The sequence below is a fragment of the Delphinus delphis genome, chromosome 17 (genome assembly GCF_949987515.2).
Source record: "Delphinus delphis chromosome 17, mDelDel1.2, whole genome shotgun sequence".
Taxonomy (NCBI): Eukaryota; Metazoa; Chordata; class Mammalia; order Artiodactyla; family Delphinidae; genus Delphinus; species Delphinus delphis.
Window position 1 is genome coordinate 22,729,284 of NC_082699.1, and position 19,067 is coordinate 22,748,350.

The following is a 19,067-nucleotide window of genomic DNA, read 5'->3' on the forward strand; positions in this document are numbered from 1 at the left end:
TAAAAAAATCTGTGCACATTTTTGTAACTATGTCATGCGTCCTTAAAATATTGATGTTAAAAAACATAGTAGCAAAGGAATATCCAAAAGACATAATACAAAACCACCACATGATGAAGTGAGGGTCATCAGAAGCTTAGGGAATTCAACAAATTTCTGCAGAAAGAAATCAAGTGGTGTCCAAGCCACATGAAGAAGTCACGTGCATCCGCTCCAGTTGACAGCTGCCCCTGAGCTTTCAGCTAACAGCCTGCATCAATTACCACCTTATGAATGATTTATTTTGAATTTCCAGCCCAACAGAGTCTTCAGATAACTACAATCCCAGCTGAGTCTGCTGCAACTCCATTAGAATCCCCAAGTGGGACCCGCCTAACAAAAAGTGTTTCCAAAAATCCCAATTTACAAAGTCATGAGTAAAATTAAAAGGTTCTTTTGAAGAACTAAGTTCTGGAGTAATTTGTTACATAATTATAGTAACTTAAAAAAGAAGAGCACCCTCAGTCCTAGTAATAGGAATCTCATATAGAGAGAAGAAAGAAAACTAGAGATGAAATTATTTTTAAAATAAAAACAATGATATGATAACATTCTCCAGTTTTCAAAGGAAACAACAGTTGTTAAATTGAAAGGACATGATTGATAAGCAAGTTAAATGAAAACAGATGTGAAATTTATGTATATACTTGTGAACTTTCAGGCATCAGTGTTTCCACCCCTGGAGCAATCAACTAAGCCAAGGGCCAGAGGGCAGAGCAAAGTCAGGTAGTTACCCCAATTCCCCTCTACTGAAAAGTAACTGGTTATTTTTTTTAAATATTTTATGGTGTAGACACACACATTCACATATCAGGTTACTATGTATTCGTTTAAAATTATGATTTAGCCCTATATTTCTTGACCTAGAAAAATGGTCAAAATTTTTACTGAGAGAAAAAAGCAGATTACAGAAGAGGCTATGAAAAAAATTGTCAGGGAGTTTGCAAAAGAAAAGTCAACATTTGCTAGATAAGGTGATAAAACAAGGAGCAAATAGGCTTAGTGGTGAAAGAAAACAGTAGTGGTTAGGTGTGTGATCATTTTCTAGACTTGAATTGACAAGAAAGCATAGTGATAAGAAAAATGGACCAGATGGGTAAGTCAAGCCACTCCTCTATAACTACTTGTTGTAAACAAACATTAATTGGATTAATTCTTCACACTCCTCAGGTATACATTAAGAATTCTAAATTTATTTTTAAAACATGCAAATTATTTTATAACTATATACTATCTTGAGTCAGAGATTAAACTGTTAATAATACAAAAAGTTTCCTATTTTCTCATTTGTGCTGTTGAGTCTTTCTCTTGATAATAAGTTTCTGGGACACTCCATAATTTAAGTGAAACAAAGGAAAACAGAACAGAAATTAAAGGTTAAAAAAGCAAACAGATCAGGTGTTGTAATTTAAAATACTGTCTGATGTTTATAGTTTGTGAACTATATCAAAGTATGAGTATTGACCTCCCAACCTTATCTTTTTAATTGATTACTGCAGAAGCTCTCCTAACTGACCACCATTTAATTTGTCTTATAAACTAACATTTTCCATTTCTTATGTAAAACCTAAATACAGATGCTCACAGAACACAAAATACTCTCCAACCCTAAACTACCCTTTTGTATGTCTGAATACTTCCTCTTGCAGTTTAATTGTATGCCTAATAAGAGTTTATCATATGCAGTTCCAAACCAGTTTGTCTGTTGTATTTGTATTATGATTACATTACTCAAGGAAATATTACACATACACATGAAATAAGTACAAAAATAAGGGAGGAAATCTAGAAGGATCCTGCTCTGAGATTGATTGTGCTCAACTTTCAGAGAAATAATAATTGGATACTAGATAGTGAGTTATGGGATTGATTTATTCAAAAAAGATGCCACAGACCTATCACCACTGAGTCCATACTCATAGAAAATGCCTTTCAAAATATAGGCAAATAAATTTGCCCTTCTGTGTTTCAAATTTAAGCCAAAGGATTTTTTTGTATGTTCATCAGCTAGATGTCTAGGTTACACTGGAGTTACAATCTACAAATTTCAGTCATTTCAAACAACAGTTTATCACACATTCTATATATATATTACAATATGCCTAGAAGAAGTAGACTTTAAATATTTATGGATATCTCTGATGAACACCTGTGTTGAGTTTAGCCAACTGCAAAATTACAGTGCACACGAGACTACCCTCACTTCTAAAACTGATTGAAATTCAGTAGGATGGAGAGTCCCTCAACCACCTTCAGGTTAAATAACTCACTAGAAGGACTCAAGTAATTTACTAAATGCTGTTATATTCAGTTATCGTTTACAGCAGGGAAAGGGTACAAGTTAATATAAGCCAAGGAAGAAGCACAGTGAAGAGTCCAAGAAAGGTAGCAAATGTGGAGTTTCTTCTATCCTCTCCCCAAGGAATCTTGAATGTAGTACTTTCCCAGCATTGATGCATGACAGTATGTACAGAGTATTGCCAACCAGGAAGTATTTCCAACTCTGGACACCCAAGCCTTTAGTGTCCAGAGTTTTTATTGGGGCTCTATCACATACCACCCATGTGGCTGTCCTTTGGTCTCCAGTCTCTCCTAGAGGCTCAGGCTGATACCTTTAGTCTTCAGTCCCTTCCTCCAGGAAAAAAGACACTTCTATTAGGTAGGACGTCCCAGGAGACTAAAGATCACCTCCCAGCAGCCAAAGGGAAAGGCCAGACCTGTCTTTAGGTTAACTTAATTCTTCACTGCACAAAACCATATTATACTTTCACATTTGACTGGATTAATTGACCAAATATATGACCCAATTTCTTTGGATAAGATAAGAGGATTCCTGCTAAAATTAATTCATCCTAACTTACCTTTTAATATCAGCTGCTTATTAATTATCTCAACCATTTATGATCCACACAAAGTACACACAAAACATGCTTCTCTATCCTAGATGGGGAGGGTTGTTTGATAAAGGTAACTTCTGCACAGAAAGGAAAACTTTTCCAGGTAGCATCCTATCTGGTTGATGTCTCTTAACCCTAAAAGCTGTGATTATCTTTGTTACAATTCTTACTTCTTGACTACAATTCAGAGAGCACATTACAGGGAAAGTAAAGTGATTCCTGAGTAAAAGTTATTTTAAAGATAATGCATTGAAAGAAGGAAGCTTTTAAATTGAGCATTGCATGAATCTGTGAACAAGTAAATTAGGAGCCATAAAGAATTATGGTGGCTGGAAGCTCAGCATTCAAAATGTGAGCAATTACAGAGAGAAAAACTGAGACCTCTTTGCAATTCAAATAAAATCCTTGATAAAAGCATAGCCAGATTGTCCACATGCCAATGAGTATATAGCTGTCATTTCTGTAGCAGTTCATAGGAATTAGGATTGGGGCATTTGGAGAAAACTTCATAAACCATGTGTGACATGAGTATAGATTTTGAAAGAGATTTATAATTAAACGTACAGAAAGGAGGGAAAAAGACATTCCAGACGAGGAGAGTGTTACGATCCAAGACAAAGAGGTAAGTCATGTCCAGGTATCTGTAAGAAATCTAATAGGCTTGGGTAAAAGGGAGAATCTTGCCTGGGTTTGGAGGGAGAAATAGCAGTTAGAGTTGGAAACAGTTACACAGGAACCCAATTGTGTAAGGTTAGCATAAAGTCTAGATTTTATCTATAAACTAAGGGAAACCCTGGAATTTGGGAAGCTTAGGTGATGTGTGCAAAGAAGTATTTTTAAAATATTCTTTAAGCAGTAGTATAAGGGATAGATTGAAGTAGAGAAAGATTGCAAACCAGAAGGTCACACGTTTTTCTCTTGGAAATGTTATTAGCTTCCACTTCTTATTTGCATGTTGCATAGATACATGTAGGAGAATTGAATTTCAAAGACATGATACTCTGGAATTCAAAAATGTAAATTTATTTTCTTCACCAAACTATTTTTATCATGTCTCCATCACACTGTTGGAGGCATATTTAATCCCAATTAGTGTTATTCAGTCATTTCCATTGCAAAACTCAAAATCAGGATTCTCCTGTTCCCTTCATCTCCACAGAGCTAAGGCAGCCTGAAATATTAGCATAACATGCTGGGAGAAGAGAAGGTGTATGTTTCATATTTAACCAGTGTCAGCTTTGATCCTTATAGGATGTAATCTTTGCTCATTGACATCTATCTTTACTGCCATCTACTGCTGAAGTCCCAGCTTCTTCATGGAGCCTGGCTGCTAGGGTCCACACACCACATTTATAGATGGTATCACCTCACCATTACCATGATGTCTTCTAGTTTTTAGAGCTTTCTCAGTCTGAGCAATCGGCAACTTCTGCATCCTCTCCCATGCCATTTTGAGATGAAGGTGACACAGTTTGCGGGGTGGAGAAGTGGAGATAGCAGGTGTTGTCTCAGCATTACCCCCTGATAAACATTCCCTGACTTGGGCATAATCTCAGCCTGGATTCTCCATCCTGACGTACCAAGCTGGTGTGCAAATTTCTGTGTAAGGCTACTCCCTAGCAGGTGAAATACAGGCTCACTCTGTTCTCAAATACCTCCTAAACCCAACTAGGGTCTCTATCTCCTTTCCTCTAATTGGACTTAGGGAGTCCAATTGTCTTTTTCTAGCTGTTCACTTTATTGTCTTCCCTGAGCCATCAAAAGTTATCTCCTTTATGATTATAAAATAGGCTCTTACAATATCATTCTATCTGTCCAACCATTTTTTTTGATAGTATAAACTTTATTTTCTGAGAACTTCAGGCCTTTTGCAAATTCCCTTCAAACACTTTTCTCTATTGGTGAGACTCTTGCAGCTGAAAGTCTTGGAAGCAGACCAGAATGGTCAGGTAAGTAAATTCTGTAATTGGATCTCCAAGGGTTGAAAACTGGCTCCACAACTTACTATCAGTATGAAGTGATGCAAATTACTTTAACTTGTCATTATAAAATGTAAGTTATAATTACCTACATTTGCTGGAATTTTCTGAAGATTAACTCATTTAAGCATGTAAAAATCTTAAACCAGCATGTGGCACATACTATGTATTCAATAAAATTGGGTCATCTTTTTTTTTTTTTTTCAGAGTATTGTATCAACTGTGGGTTTTTCAAAACTCTCTACATCAGAGCTTCTCAACCTCAGCACTACTGTCATTTAGGGTCAGATAGTTATTTGTTGTAAGAAGCTGCACTGTGCATTGTAGGGTGTTTAAAAACCTCCCTGGTCTTGACCCAGTAGGTTTCCTAGTGTGACAACCAAATAAATCTTTAGACCTTCCCAAACATCCCCATAGGTGGGCAAAATCACTCTAGACTAAGAACCACTGCATTAAATGGAAGTCAAAAGCCAGAACTATGAATCACGCAAATGTGAAGGCTAGCATAGGTGCCACAAGAGATACAATGCACATTTATAAACCTGTGTTTTAGAATTCAAGAAGAAGTCAGAGGATCTGAAGACTAAAAGATGAAGCTTATATATTTCTTATGAATTATCCCCTTCAGATTACAGTTACCTGAAAACTGAGATTTGAAAATTGGAAACTTGATGTTCTTTATTACAATTTTATACTATTTATTTGTCAAGAATATTATAATCATGTAGGCAAACAAAATAACTAGGCTATACAACATTTTAATTCTGAGGTGGAGTTAAAAAGATGGCCCAACCATAATTGGAGAAGTGAAATGGTCACATGATGAATTATCCACTACAAACAAATCCCATATAGAAACAAAAACTATAAATTAGATAGTAACCAAAACCCAACCCTGGAGTGTCACTGCACAATGTTAAGTTTCCAATCTTAACTTGGTGCTGATTATCGTTAAACCAGGTGATATATGTACATTTTGAGTAGAGATCCTGTGAGGAAGCCAGTTGCAGGTGCCAGAAAATATGTCCGCATATTTCAATGAATAGGAATGTTTTTAAAAATTAGATGCAAAGCTATGTTGTGCCCTTTTTTCACCAAAAGGATGGACAAAAAGCAAATGAGGAGGAATAAGAACATGCCCATATTTACTAAGGAGGTAGAGAGAGAAGTCACAAAGAAATTCTCCTCCTCAATCTTCCAAAAAAGGAGATTAATTAGGAAAAGATAAAGAATTTCTGTTTGTTTTACTTCACTGAATTTCAGAGGCTTTTTACAATTCATTGTACAATAAATCTAGAAAGACAGTAGAGAGAAGTTGGATCCAGAGATAATCCGTATATTGGAGAAAGTTCAAACAAGTCTCTTCAGTCATCAGACATATGATGTATGAGTGAGTGTCTCGTATAAGAGACTACAAGCTGTGGTATAGACTGTGGTAAGCTAAAGGATGCATGTACATCTAAAGGAGGCAGCCACTACTCAGCTCCAACACTTTGCTGCTTTGTTGCAATACTTTATGAGTAGCTCTAGATACTCAAAGTGTCTTAAGGGAAGCTGGAAATCTAGATTTCCATTTAAATTCTCCAACATTTTTTAATGATAGCAACATGTATATATTTTAGCAATATCTTAAGGACCAGGACTTCCCTGGTGGTTCAGTGGTTAAGAATCTGCCTTCCAATGAAAGGGACATGGTTCAAGCCCTGGTTGGGGAATTAAGATCCCACATGCCACAGGACAACTAAGCCCATGCACTCTAGAACCCAGGCACCACAGCTAGAGAGAAGCCCGCACACTGCAGCAAAATCCCGCATGCCACAACAAAGACCTGACGCAGCCAAATAAATAAATAAGATATTTTAAAAAAAAAAAGATATCATAAGAACCAAGATAGCGAGAGCCAAATAAAACTTGCCTGCAGACCACATAGGCCTTTGGGTCATGAGTTCACAACCTCTGCTGCATGTGCTAAATAACCTCAAAGTCAACTAGCATTTTCTTATAAAGAATCAGTTATAAAATTCTACTTCTTTTCCTCCTTTCAAATGTAACATAAAAACTTCTAGATATGTTTAAATATAACAATTTTTACTAATAAACTGGGATGTGCCCCTACCCTTCAATTATGAGTAAGGAATAGACATGTAAGTAAGTTATATAAATAAATAAACAAGTAGATTTTCTTGCCAAATAAATAATTTTCAAAAGTTTCATCTATTTCTTCAAGTCAGGATATATAAGATTGTTTTTAGCTGCAAATAAAAATAACTAAGCAAAACAAAATTAGTTTATATGAGACTTTCTCCTGGCCAAGATGGGGTAACAGGAACGGCATTTTCCACCTTGCCTGAAAAAATTTTAAAAATAGACAAATTATATGAAAGAGTGGCTTTTCAAGACACTGGACCACAGGCAATGTCAAAGACAGGTACACAGGAAACTTCTGGGGTAGTAGATATGTCCATTATATTGATTGTGTGATTTCATAAGTATGTAGAGATGTCAAAACTTGTCAAACTGCACACCTTAAAGTACAATTTATTGTATGTCAATTATACCTTAGTAAAACTGGTGTAACATTTTTATACATAATAAGGCAAATTTATTATCTCATGTAATAAGATGTCCCAAAATAGATCATCAGTTAAATCAGTATTCTAATATAAAGATTGCTCTTGACAACTGTAGGCTTCACTTCTCATTGTATTAGAATGACCACAGTATCTCCAAGCATTGTGTCCCTATACCACAAAGTCCAATGCAAAGAAAAAAGGGGACATATGCTGTCCTAAGTATCTTTTTAAAAGTAAAGATTACTTTCCTAAGAAACTTACCCTCACCTGTGATGGGTCAGGATTTTATGACATGAAATTCTAACAAATTCTATTGGTTTAGCATATATACTTCACTCCCTAAAATATATGGATCCCCCCATATCTGAATAAAATCAGAGTTCTTATAACAAGGAAGATGAATGTAAATGTCTTTGAGGAGACCTGTCCCATCAGTGACTGCCTTAGTCATAAGTGGCTCTTCAGTTAGGATTATTTCATCAGCTCCTTGGTGGGACTAAAAGAATTCCTTGTTACTAATGAAAGATATATTTATTTTGAAACTCTGGGGGGAAATCTTGGGGTGGAACAGCCTTTGAAAACTCTTATTTATTCAAAATTATTTTAGTGGGATATAATGAATTTTAAGTAGCTTTTTTTCACACTTAAAGATGAATCAGTGCTTATACTATTTGCATATCCCCTGATGTCTAAAATTAATTAGAATTGTGTGATGCTTTAAAATATAAACAGACAATTACCTGAGGTACGTGAAAATGGAGCCAATGAAAATTCACTTTTGGAATATTCTTTTAGGCATTGGATGCATCTGTCAGGCCAAAGTTCATAGTCAGGACAGATACAAAGAGGGTTAAGGTATGTTTTGGAGGGGATACATAAAACTACAAAAATTCCCCATTGAGAAAACTTGAAGAAAAAAAACAAGAAGGTTTGTCAGACAAATTTTTAGAAAGCAAATAAATTCCAAAAATGGAAGATCTGAGAATTATTAACAATAATGATGGATGCCCTATCAAATCTGGGAACATTTCCCAGTTTTGGCACAAATCCTAGATTAGAAGCTGAGCAAATCTTTAATCCAGCTCATATGTCTGACATCAACAGAGCAGAAGACTAATACTACAAAGTCTCTGTGCTAAACCAAGTGGGCAGAGCCAGGAAGTTGGTATGTCACCAACTTCTGAAGACTAGGGTCATATCCATCACGTTAACTCATTCATTCCCTGTATGGGACAAATAACATGGAAGATCCAGAAATCATCAGGTGACAAAAGGATCTAAAAAGACAGTATAAACTTCTAGTTATAAAATAAATAACAGAGATGAATTTTACAGCACAGGGAATATAGTCGATAATTTTGTAATAACTTTATATGGTGTTGGTTGGTAACTAAATTTATCATGGTGATCATTTCCTAACGTATAAGAATATCAAATCACTATGTTGTACACCAGAAACTAATATAATATTGTAAGTCAATTAACTTCAATAAAAAGTAGCTTACCTAAAATAAATAAATAAATAAATAAAATCTAGAAATAGAATAAAAAGAACAATGTCAACACCTCTTCCTATGTTAACAGATATGAAAACTTGACCAGGCCCCCCTGACTCCCTCTTCCCAAAGTAATAAATACTGAGGTATGGGGCTGGAGAACAAGATGACATACTACATGTCATTTTGACCACAGTAACCCCAACAAATGGGTTTCTCTCTTTTGTACTCTTTTACTGTATAAAATATAAACTGCTCTTTTAATTCCCAAAACGAAGATGTTGAATTAGAAAAGATATATCTGGATGAATGCTTTGATTCTGTACCTCTTTTTGCACTGCATTCTTCTTCATGCTATGTGATTGTCTATCTTTTCAGGACATGGTGATTGGCCTGACAGATGAGGCTGCAGGTGGAGGTGAATGGGTAATACACAGTTTGGATGGAGATCCATTGATATAATATGTCCTTCAAAAGTTTAAGTACTTTAATTTGCTTATTAATCACTATACAGCACTCTGAAAACACCATGAGGACAGGAACCAGTAACTCTTGGCTGATTAGAGCATGAAATTATTTGCATTCCTAGATTCCCCATGTTCCTATCCTCAAGACACTTTCTAGTTTCCTGGTCAGAGGGTACAAATTCTTCTTTATATTCCAATATTTCTCCGGCACAATTCTCATGTCTTCAAAATGCCTTCTGTCAAATGCAGACGTTATTGAAATGACTTATCAAGTAGGGCAGGAAAGGGGAGCTAGCATCTCAATGCTCGTGCCTGGCTATCAAGAGTGTGCACATCAATTCCATCCACCTCTATAATAATAGAATTCACAATATCCCCTCCCCTCATGCTTTACCCCATGCTCTCCGTCTTGAGTTCACTGTTTCTGAAGAGAAGTCTATGTATCTCTCATCCATTCATCCTTCATCCTCTTCAAACGTCTTCCCTCCCTTTCATATATGTGTTTGTGACAATATTCCCTCAAACCATTCCTTGAATCGCATTCTTTATTTAAATGTTTATTGGAGTATAGTTGCTTTACAAGGTTGTGTTAGTTTCTACTGTACAGCAAAGTGAATCAGCTATACGTATACATATATCCCCTCTCTTTTGGATTTCCTTCTCATTTAGGTCACCACAGAGCACTGAGTAGAGTTCCCTGTGCTATACAGTAGGTGCTCAATTTTTATCTATTTTATACATAGTATCAATAGTATATATACGTCAATCCCAATCTCCCGATTCATCCCACCCCTTGGTATCCATGTGTTTTTTCCCTATGTCTGTGTCTCTATTTCTGCTTTGTACATAAGATCGTTTACACCAATTTTTTCAGATTCCACATATATGCGTTAATATACGATATTTGTTTTTCTCTTTCTGACTTACTTCACTCTGTATGACAGTCTCTAGGTCCATCCATGTCTCTACAAAAGACCTAATTTCGTTCCTTTTTATGGCTGAGTAATATTCCGCTGTATATATGTACCACATCTTCTTTATCTATTCATCTTTCAATGGACATTTAGGTTGCTTCCATGTCCTGGCTATTGTAAATAGTACTGCAATGAATATTGTGATACATGACTCTTTTTGAATTATGGTTTTCTCAGGGTATAGGCCAGTAGTGGGATTGCTGGGTCATATGGTAGCTCTATTTTTAGTTTTTTAAGGAACCTCCATACTGTTCTCCATAGTGACTGTATCAATTTACATTCCCACCAACAGTGCAAGAGGGTTCCCTTTTCTCCACACTCTCTCCAGCATTTGTTGTTTGTAGATTTTCTGATGGTACCTCTTCTAACTGGTGTGAGGTGATACCTCATTGCAGTTTTGAGTTGCATTTCTCTAACAATTAGTGATGTTGAACATCTTTTCATGTGCCTCTTGGCCATCTGTATGTCTTCTTATAAGAAATATCTATTTAGGTCTTCCACCCGTTTTTTGATTGGTTTGTTTGTTTTTTGATATTGCGCTGCCTGAGCTGTTTGTATATTTTGGAGATTAATCCTCACCCATTGAGTTGTATGCAAATATTTTCTCCCATTCTGAGGGTTGTCTTTTTGTCTTGTTTATGGGTTCCTTTGCTGTTCAAAAGCTTTTAAGTTTCATTAGGTCCCATTTGTTTATTTTTGTTTTTATTTCCATTTCTCTAGGAGGTGGGTCAAAAAAGACCTTGCTGTGGTTTATGTCAAAGTGTGTTCTGCCTATGTTTTCCTCTAAGAGTTTTACAGTGTCTGGCCTTACATTTAGGTCTCTAATCCATTTTGAGTTTATTTTTGTGTATGGTGTTAGAGAGTGTTCTAATTTCATTCTTTTACATGTAGCTGTCCAGTTTTCCCAGCACCACTTATTGAAGTGGCTGCCTTTTCTCCATTGTATATTCTGGCCTCCTTTGTCATAGATTAGGTGATGATAGGAGTGTGGGTTTATCTCTGGGCTTTCTATGCTGTTCCACTGATCTATATTTCTGGTTTTGTGCCAGTAGCATACTGTCTTGATTACTGTAGCTTTGTAAGAAGATGCCATAGAGTATAATGCATGGATATTTATTATTAAAAAAGAAACATTTAAGAAATTCTAAGTATTCTACAAGACTACATGTAACTCTGTGTAATTAAAAATTTAACTAGTAACTTGTTTGGGAATTCACTGTCAAATCAGCTGGGACTGACATTCATTCTCCAGATATCCTCATCCCCATTGTTCATTGCTCATTATAAATTACCATCAATATAACTTTCAGTGGAATACTCATCAAGCCAGCTCTGCTCCAGTTGTGTAAAAATTGCAAATAATAAATTAAATTAAAAATAAATAATGAAGGCAAAAAACTGAAATATTTCAGTTGCACACATCTTCAGCATTAAATTCATCCTAAAGATAAGTGTGATGATATAAATCAATCCACAGTGCTAATCAAGCTCTAACTACTCCTAGAAACTACAACATTACAATTTTTTTTACACTTATTCTATCAAGAGAGCAGGAGTAGATGAGAACTCACTCTTTATTTGTGCATAAGATAGTTTCTATAAAGTTATGTAAGATATTTTTTGTTACTATTCTTATGAAAGCATAGGAAAATGAAAAAGAAGAACCTTCTCCTGAAGACAATATACATTTGAGGGCCTACTGTGTATCATAAATAATGTTTTACATATATTTTATATATGTATATGTACATATATATATGTATATGTACATACATATATATGTATACGTGTATTACATTGCATATATTTTACTTATGGTAATCTTTTTTTTTTTTGAAAGTAATCTACTTTTTTTTTAATTAATTAATTAATTTATTTATTTTTGGCTGTGTTGGGTCTTCATCTCCATGTGAGGGCCTTCTCTAGTTGTGGCAAGTGGGGGCCACTCTTCATGGCGGTGCGTGGGCCTCTCACTATCTCGGCCTCTCTCGTTGCAGAGCAGTCTCCAGACACGCAGGCTCAGCAGTTGTGGCTCACGGGCCTAGTTGTTCCGCAGCATGTGGGATCTTCCCAGACCAGGGCTCGAACCCGCGTCCCCTGCATTAGCAGGCAGACTCTCAACCACTGCGCCACCAGGGAAGCCCTATGGTAATCTTTAATCTTCATAAGAAGACGGAAAGATAAGTAATATGCTCATTTTACAACTAGCAACCTGAAGCTCGGCAAGCTTAAGTAACCTACTCAAGTTCACATAAGCAGGAGTAGCAGAAGGATGCTTTCTGACTCCGGTCTGTCTCTTTCAAAGCCTACATGCTTTGTACTATATCATGGAAGAAGATATGATCTCTGGTGAAATTTATCAAGTGAAGATCATTTAAACATCTGCTCTACTAAAGTCATTTCACTGGAATTTGCCCAAATCCTGAGGTGACTCAGACCCTGGGGGTACTCAAAAGATTTTAGCTTTCTGCCAAATACATCTGAGTTAGAAACAACAAGCAAACAAAGGAAGAAACATCCTCAAGTATAGGGACTGAAATAATATCTAACAGCTTTAAGAATGGGTTAACCTGACTACACATCAGACTGTATGATACAAGTTATTTACAAAAAGAAGTAGCCTAAACTTCAAATAAAAGGAGGAACATTGCCATTATTAGATGCAAGTAGATATGATCCAAAATGATGTTTTTCCTTGTGAAAGAGAAGCTTAGCAACCTCTGCAGCCTCCTGGGTGTTTACCCACAATATGTTGGGGGAGGTAGGAAATTAACTAAATGTAAAACTCTATAAATCATCTTCTCCCAAATGACAAGCAGGAAAGCTAATTTACTCTATTTTTCTGCCAACGTAGAATGACCATCAACAACAAAATATCAAGTAGTACAAAAAAACTCTGAAAGAAAGATATCGTACAACATAGTTGCACTAAAGCCATAAGAAAAGCAACCACGATCAATGCAAAGAGATAATTAAAGCATTCTTTCAAATCATCATTAGTGACAGCTAAAACAACCTAGCCTCATTAGTAAACCATGAGGTGTAGTCCAACTAATGGAACCCACTGGCAGTCTCAATAAATATTCCATTTCTGGGATCTTCTGGAGAGAAAACAGCTTAAGGGCAGAGGAGGGGGAGAAATGCTTAATCAATGTCCTTTAAAGACCCTTGCTACTTATAAAATTATAGATCAGTCTCTCATGTGTTGCTTAGGAGTCTAAGACAATGGAAGTAAACGGGAGAAAATATTCTTTCAAAGACACATCACTATTGTTAATTTTAAGCAACAGATCATAAAAGCAATCTGAACCACTGCAATTTTTTCCAAATGCATAAAAAACATCAGAGCTAATCAACTATCATATTGTCAAGCTCAGTCATACACAATCCTATATTCACTACTTTAGCACTTCTCTTGTTATTTCAAACATTTACTTTGAAGTTAAACAAGGGATAACATCCTTTTAAAGGGTGCTGAATGTATAGGTCTTTTAACAGAAGGACATTTGCAAAAGGAGAAAAAGCATGCGGCATGATGAAGGTGAAATAACTGACTCTTATCAAGTAGAGTTTTTAGTAGAAGAAAAGTTTTAAATTAAAGTTACAGTGACATAGTTCAGATTAGAAGGGCTTCCCTTACATCTCAAGTTCATTTCTCTTCTGAATCATCCAAAAAGATTTAAATCTAGTGTATATTCATCTTATGGTCTTCCAGAAAAGACATAAAATAAAGCACTGCAATTAGTCTGAAAAATATGACAATCTCAATATCATTACATATAAATGAGAATGAAAACCAGGCAGCATATGGCAAAACAAAAAGCTTTTCTAAAGTCAAAAAGTCAACAAAAAGGTAGGAATTCATTTTCTCACATGGCCAGACATTAATTAATTTACTGATTTTAATACCTCTGGGAATATCCATTGTCTAGATTGAAATAGATCTGCGTTATTCACCCATCAAGAATAGACGTACATCTTCTTCTTTTTAGGTTTCCATTGATTCTGATTTACACAGGTTTAGTGAATAAAAAGTGTTGCAAAAGAATTTTTTCTAATACATAAAATATTCTGAAATCCCTGATATCTAGCAAGCTAGATAGCTCAGAAATCTGCTCCTGTATTTAGCAAACATAAAACATATGATCTGTGATTTTTCTTCTACATACTTTGGAACAAAAGATTTTAAAGAACGTACCTTAAATAAATTCTCTAAAATCACATTTTAAGTGATTCAGAAATTTGTGAAAAATAACCCAAATCTAACTGGTTTCAGATTTCAGATTTAATTTTAAATTAAAGAGTTTCATTAGACATAGAATAATCTCACATTAAACTTTTCAATCCTGATTAAAGTTGGCCAAACCTACGGACATAAAACCAAGAATTTACATGCAGTTTTAGTTGGCTTCCAGTACTATTAGATTTAAAATTCATAGTAAGGTTGTGCAGTAGACGTATTCTTTTTCTGTTGCTGTGTGACAAATTACCACAAATTCAGTATCCTACAATAATCTGCTTATTATCTCACAGTTTGAGAAGACTGGGAATGTTTATAATTAGATTCTTTGCTCAGGGTCTTGCCAGGCTGAAACCACGTGATGAGTGGAGCCGTGGGCTCATCCAGACCTCAGGATCCTCTTCCAAACTTATTTAAGTTTTGTCCAGCCTTTGGTTCCATACAGTTGTAGGACCAAGGTTCCTGCTACCTTGCTGGATGTCAACTTGGGACTGCTCTCAACTCCTGGAGACTACTCGCTATTACCTACCACATGGCCTTTTCCAAAACATAGAAATTTGCTCCTTCAAGGGTAGCATAAGAATCTCCCTCACTTTGAATCTCTTTACCTCTTTTAAGGGTTCACGTGATTAGCTCAGGTTCATCCCAATAATCTCTCTTTTCGTTAACTCAAAGTCAACTGATTAGGGAGCTTAATTATATCTGCAAATCTCCTTCAGCCTTATAACGTAACATAATCATGGGAGTGATATGCCATCATATCCACAAGTCTTACCGATAGCAAAGGAGAAAAATTTTACAGAATGTGTGCACAGGGGTGGGAACATTAGAATTCTGTTACCATAGATGCTTGTAAGAATAACACTACCATAAAATGCTACTTTATATTTTGAAAAGTTAGACATTTTGTTTTTTTGAAGTAATAGGGTTATTTCAATAGGATTTATTTATATACACAAGCAGTGTAAAATGTTACAATCCATTACCACAAGGCTCTAGATGTCTTATAATGTGGTGAAGCTCTGAGGTATTCCTGCTATGGAAATACGGTCATTCTCTCCCAAATGTAAGCATACTACTCAACCAGAAAAAGAGAAATCAATTTTGATTAGGTTAGTCTCTCCACAGTGTAGCTCAACCACAGATTCTAAAGCTGTACACTCAAAATATCTTGATCTTGTGGTAGTCTGAAACAGATTATGGAAACTATCAATAGGCTTAGTCCATTATGAAGTGGAAACTGGAATTCATAACACTCCTATAGATATGGTATCTGGTATGTGGGCCATTGCATCCTGAGCACTGCAATGGCTACTCATTTCCATGACTCCTTTACACTTGCCTAGTCCATATAACTGGATTTCTGGCACATTTCTTCAGTAGGAGCTATGTCCTGCCTTTGAACAAGCTTGTTGGTGTGAACCTCTGACCACATGTCTCAGATTCTGCCAGGCCCTGCCATGGAGAACTGGGCATTCTCCTCCATGTCTTTGGTTGCTGGCCACAGATTGCTCCCTGGAGGTAGAATAAATAGGATCTAACTTCAAGTATCACCTCTTCTCTGGATTTCTGTTAACTTGTCCTCTTGGAATTGAACTTTCTTAGATGAAAATACCAATCAGAATAGCAAAAGTAGTTGTGACTGATTTAGTGTCTACCATATGCCAGGCCTCAGATGGATATTTTACATTTATATAAGTCTTTCAACAATTCTTGCAGAATTATTAACTCCATTTTACTTATAAAAAGACTGCAGCTCAAAGAGATTTTGTAACTTACACTAGGCCACCTACTTGGTAGACATCAAAACTGGGATTAAAACCAAGGTCTAGCTACTACTAAACCCCATGATTTTTCCTCTTTAATTAGAAGAAATATTTTTTGCCTCAGATAAGCTACTTGTGAGACTAAAAGAAAGTCTTATTAATAACTACAATTAATAAAAATTAGTTCAATTAATAACTATTACAATCAAAATCAAAAACATAGATGTAAGACAGGCCTGTGCTAAGCCCATCAAAAGTACAATTTCTTTAACTTTAGCTAGAATACCCTATCCATTCTAGACCCTGATTCTACAGTTAGTTGCCACTTAGTAGCCAATCTAACAACTGGGGTGACTTCCCAAAGTGGGTTTCAGCCTTCTCTCCTTCCCCATGGATCAATGATATGTGGGTCACTGATGAATATAGATGCAAAAATCCTCAACAAAACACTAGCAAACAGAATCCAATAGCACATTAAAAGGATCATATACCATGATCAAGTGGGATTTACCCCAGGAATGCAAAGATTCTTCAATATATGCAAATCAACCAATGTGATACACTGTATTAACAAATTAAGGAACAAAACCAATATTATCATCTCAATAATACAGAACAAGCTTTTTACAAAATTCAACACCCATTTATGATAAAAATTCTCCAGAAAGTGGGTATAGAGTAAACCTACCTCAACATAATATAGGCCATATACAACAAACCCACAGCAAGCATCATTCTCAATGGTGAAAAACTGAAAGCATTTCCTCTAAGATCAGGAACAAAATAAGGATGTCCACTCTAACCACTATTATTCAACATAATTTTGGAAGTCCTGGCTATGGCAATCAGAGGAGAAAAAGAAATGAAAAGAATACAAACTGGAAAAGAAGTAAAACTGTCACTGTTTGCAGATGACATGATACTATACATAGAAAATCCTAAAGATGCCACCAGAAAACTACTAGAGTTAATAAATGAATTTGGTAAAGTTGCAGGATACAAAATTAATGCAAGGAAATCTCTTGCATTCCTATACACTAACAACAAAAGTTCAGAAAGAGAAATTAGGGAAACAATACCATTCACCATTGCAACAGAAAGAATAAAATATCTAAAAATAAACCTAGTTAAGGAGGTAAAAGACCTCTATGACACTATGACACTGATGAAAGAAATCAAAGATGACACAAACAGATAGAGAGATATACCATAATCCTGGATTGGAAGAATCAATATTGTGAAAATGACTATACTACCCAAAGCAATCTACAGATTCAACGCAATCCCTACCAAATTACCAATGTCATTTTTCACAGAACTAGAACAAAAAATCTTAAAATTTGTATGGAGATACAAAAGACCCTGAATACTCAAAGCAATCTTGAGAAAAGAAAAGCAGAGCTGGAGGAATCAGGCTCCTTTGCTTCAGACTGTACTACAAAGCTACAGTAATCAAGACAATATGGTACTGGTACAAAAATAGAAATATAGATCAATGGAACAGGATAGAAAGCCCAGAGATTAAAAAAACGCATGCATCTATGGTCACCTAATCTTTGACAAAGGAGGCTAGAATATACAATGGAGAAAAGATAGTCTCTTCGATAAGTGGTGCTGGGAAAACTGGACAGCTACATGTAAAAGAATGAAATGAGAACAATCCCTAACACCATACACAAAAATAAACTCAAAATGGACTAAAGACCTAAATGTAAGATTGGACACTATAAAACTCTTAGAGGAAAACATAGAAAAACACTCTTTGACATAAACCACAGCAAAGTCTTTTTTAACCCACCTCCTACAGTAATGAGAATAATAACAAAAATAAACAAATGGGACCTAATGAAACTTAAAAGCTCTTGCACAGAAAAGGAAACCATAAACAAGATGAATAAACAACACTCAGAATGGGAGAAAACATTTGCAAACAAATTAACAGACAAGGGATTAATCTCCAAAGTATACAAACAGCTCATGCAGCTCAGTATCAAAAAAACAAACAACCCAATCAAAAAATGGGTGAAAGACCTAAAGAGACATTTCTCCAAAGAAGACGTACAGATGGCCAAGAGCTCATGAAAAGATGTTCATCATTAATTATTAGAGAAATGCAAATCAAAACTACAATGAGGCATCACCTCGCACTGGTCAGAATGGCCATCATCAAAAAATCTACAAACAGTAAATGCTGGAGAGGGTGTGGAGAAAAGGGAACCCTCTTGCACTGTTGGTGGGAATGTAAATTGATACACCCACTATGGAGAACAGTATGGAGGTTCCTTAAAAAACTACGAATAGGGCTTCCCTGGTGGCGCAGTGGTTGGGAGTCCGCCTGCCGATGCGGGGGACGCGGGTTCGTGCCCCGGTCTGGGAGGATCCCACGTGCCGCGGAGCGGCTGGGCCCGTGAGCCATGGCCGCTGGGCCTGCGCTTCCGGAGCCTGTGCTCCGCAGCGGGAGAGGCCGCAACGGTGAGAGGCCCGCGTACCACAAAAAAAAAAAAAAAAAAAAAAAAAAAAAAAAAAAAAAAAAAAACTAAGAATAGAATTACCATATGACCCAACAATCCCACTACTGGGCATATAACGAGAGAAAACCATAATTCAAAAAGAGTCATGTACCACAATGTTCATTG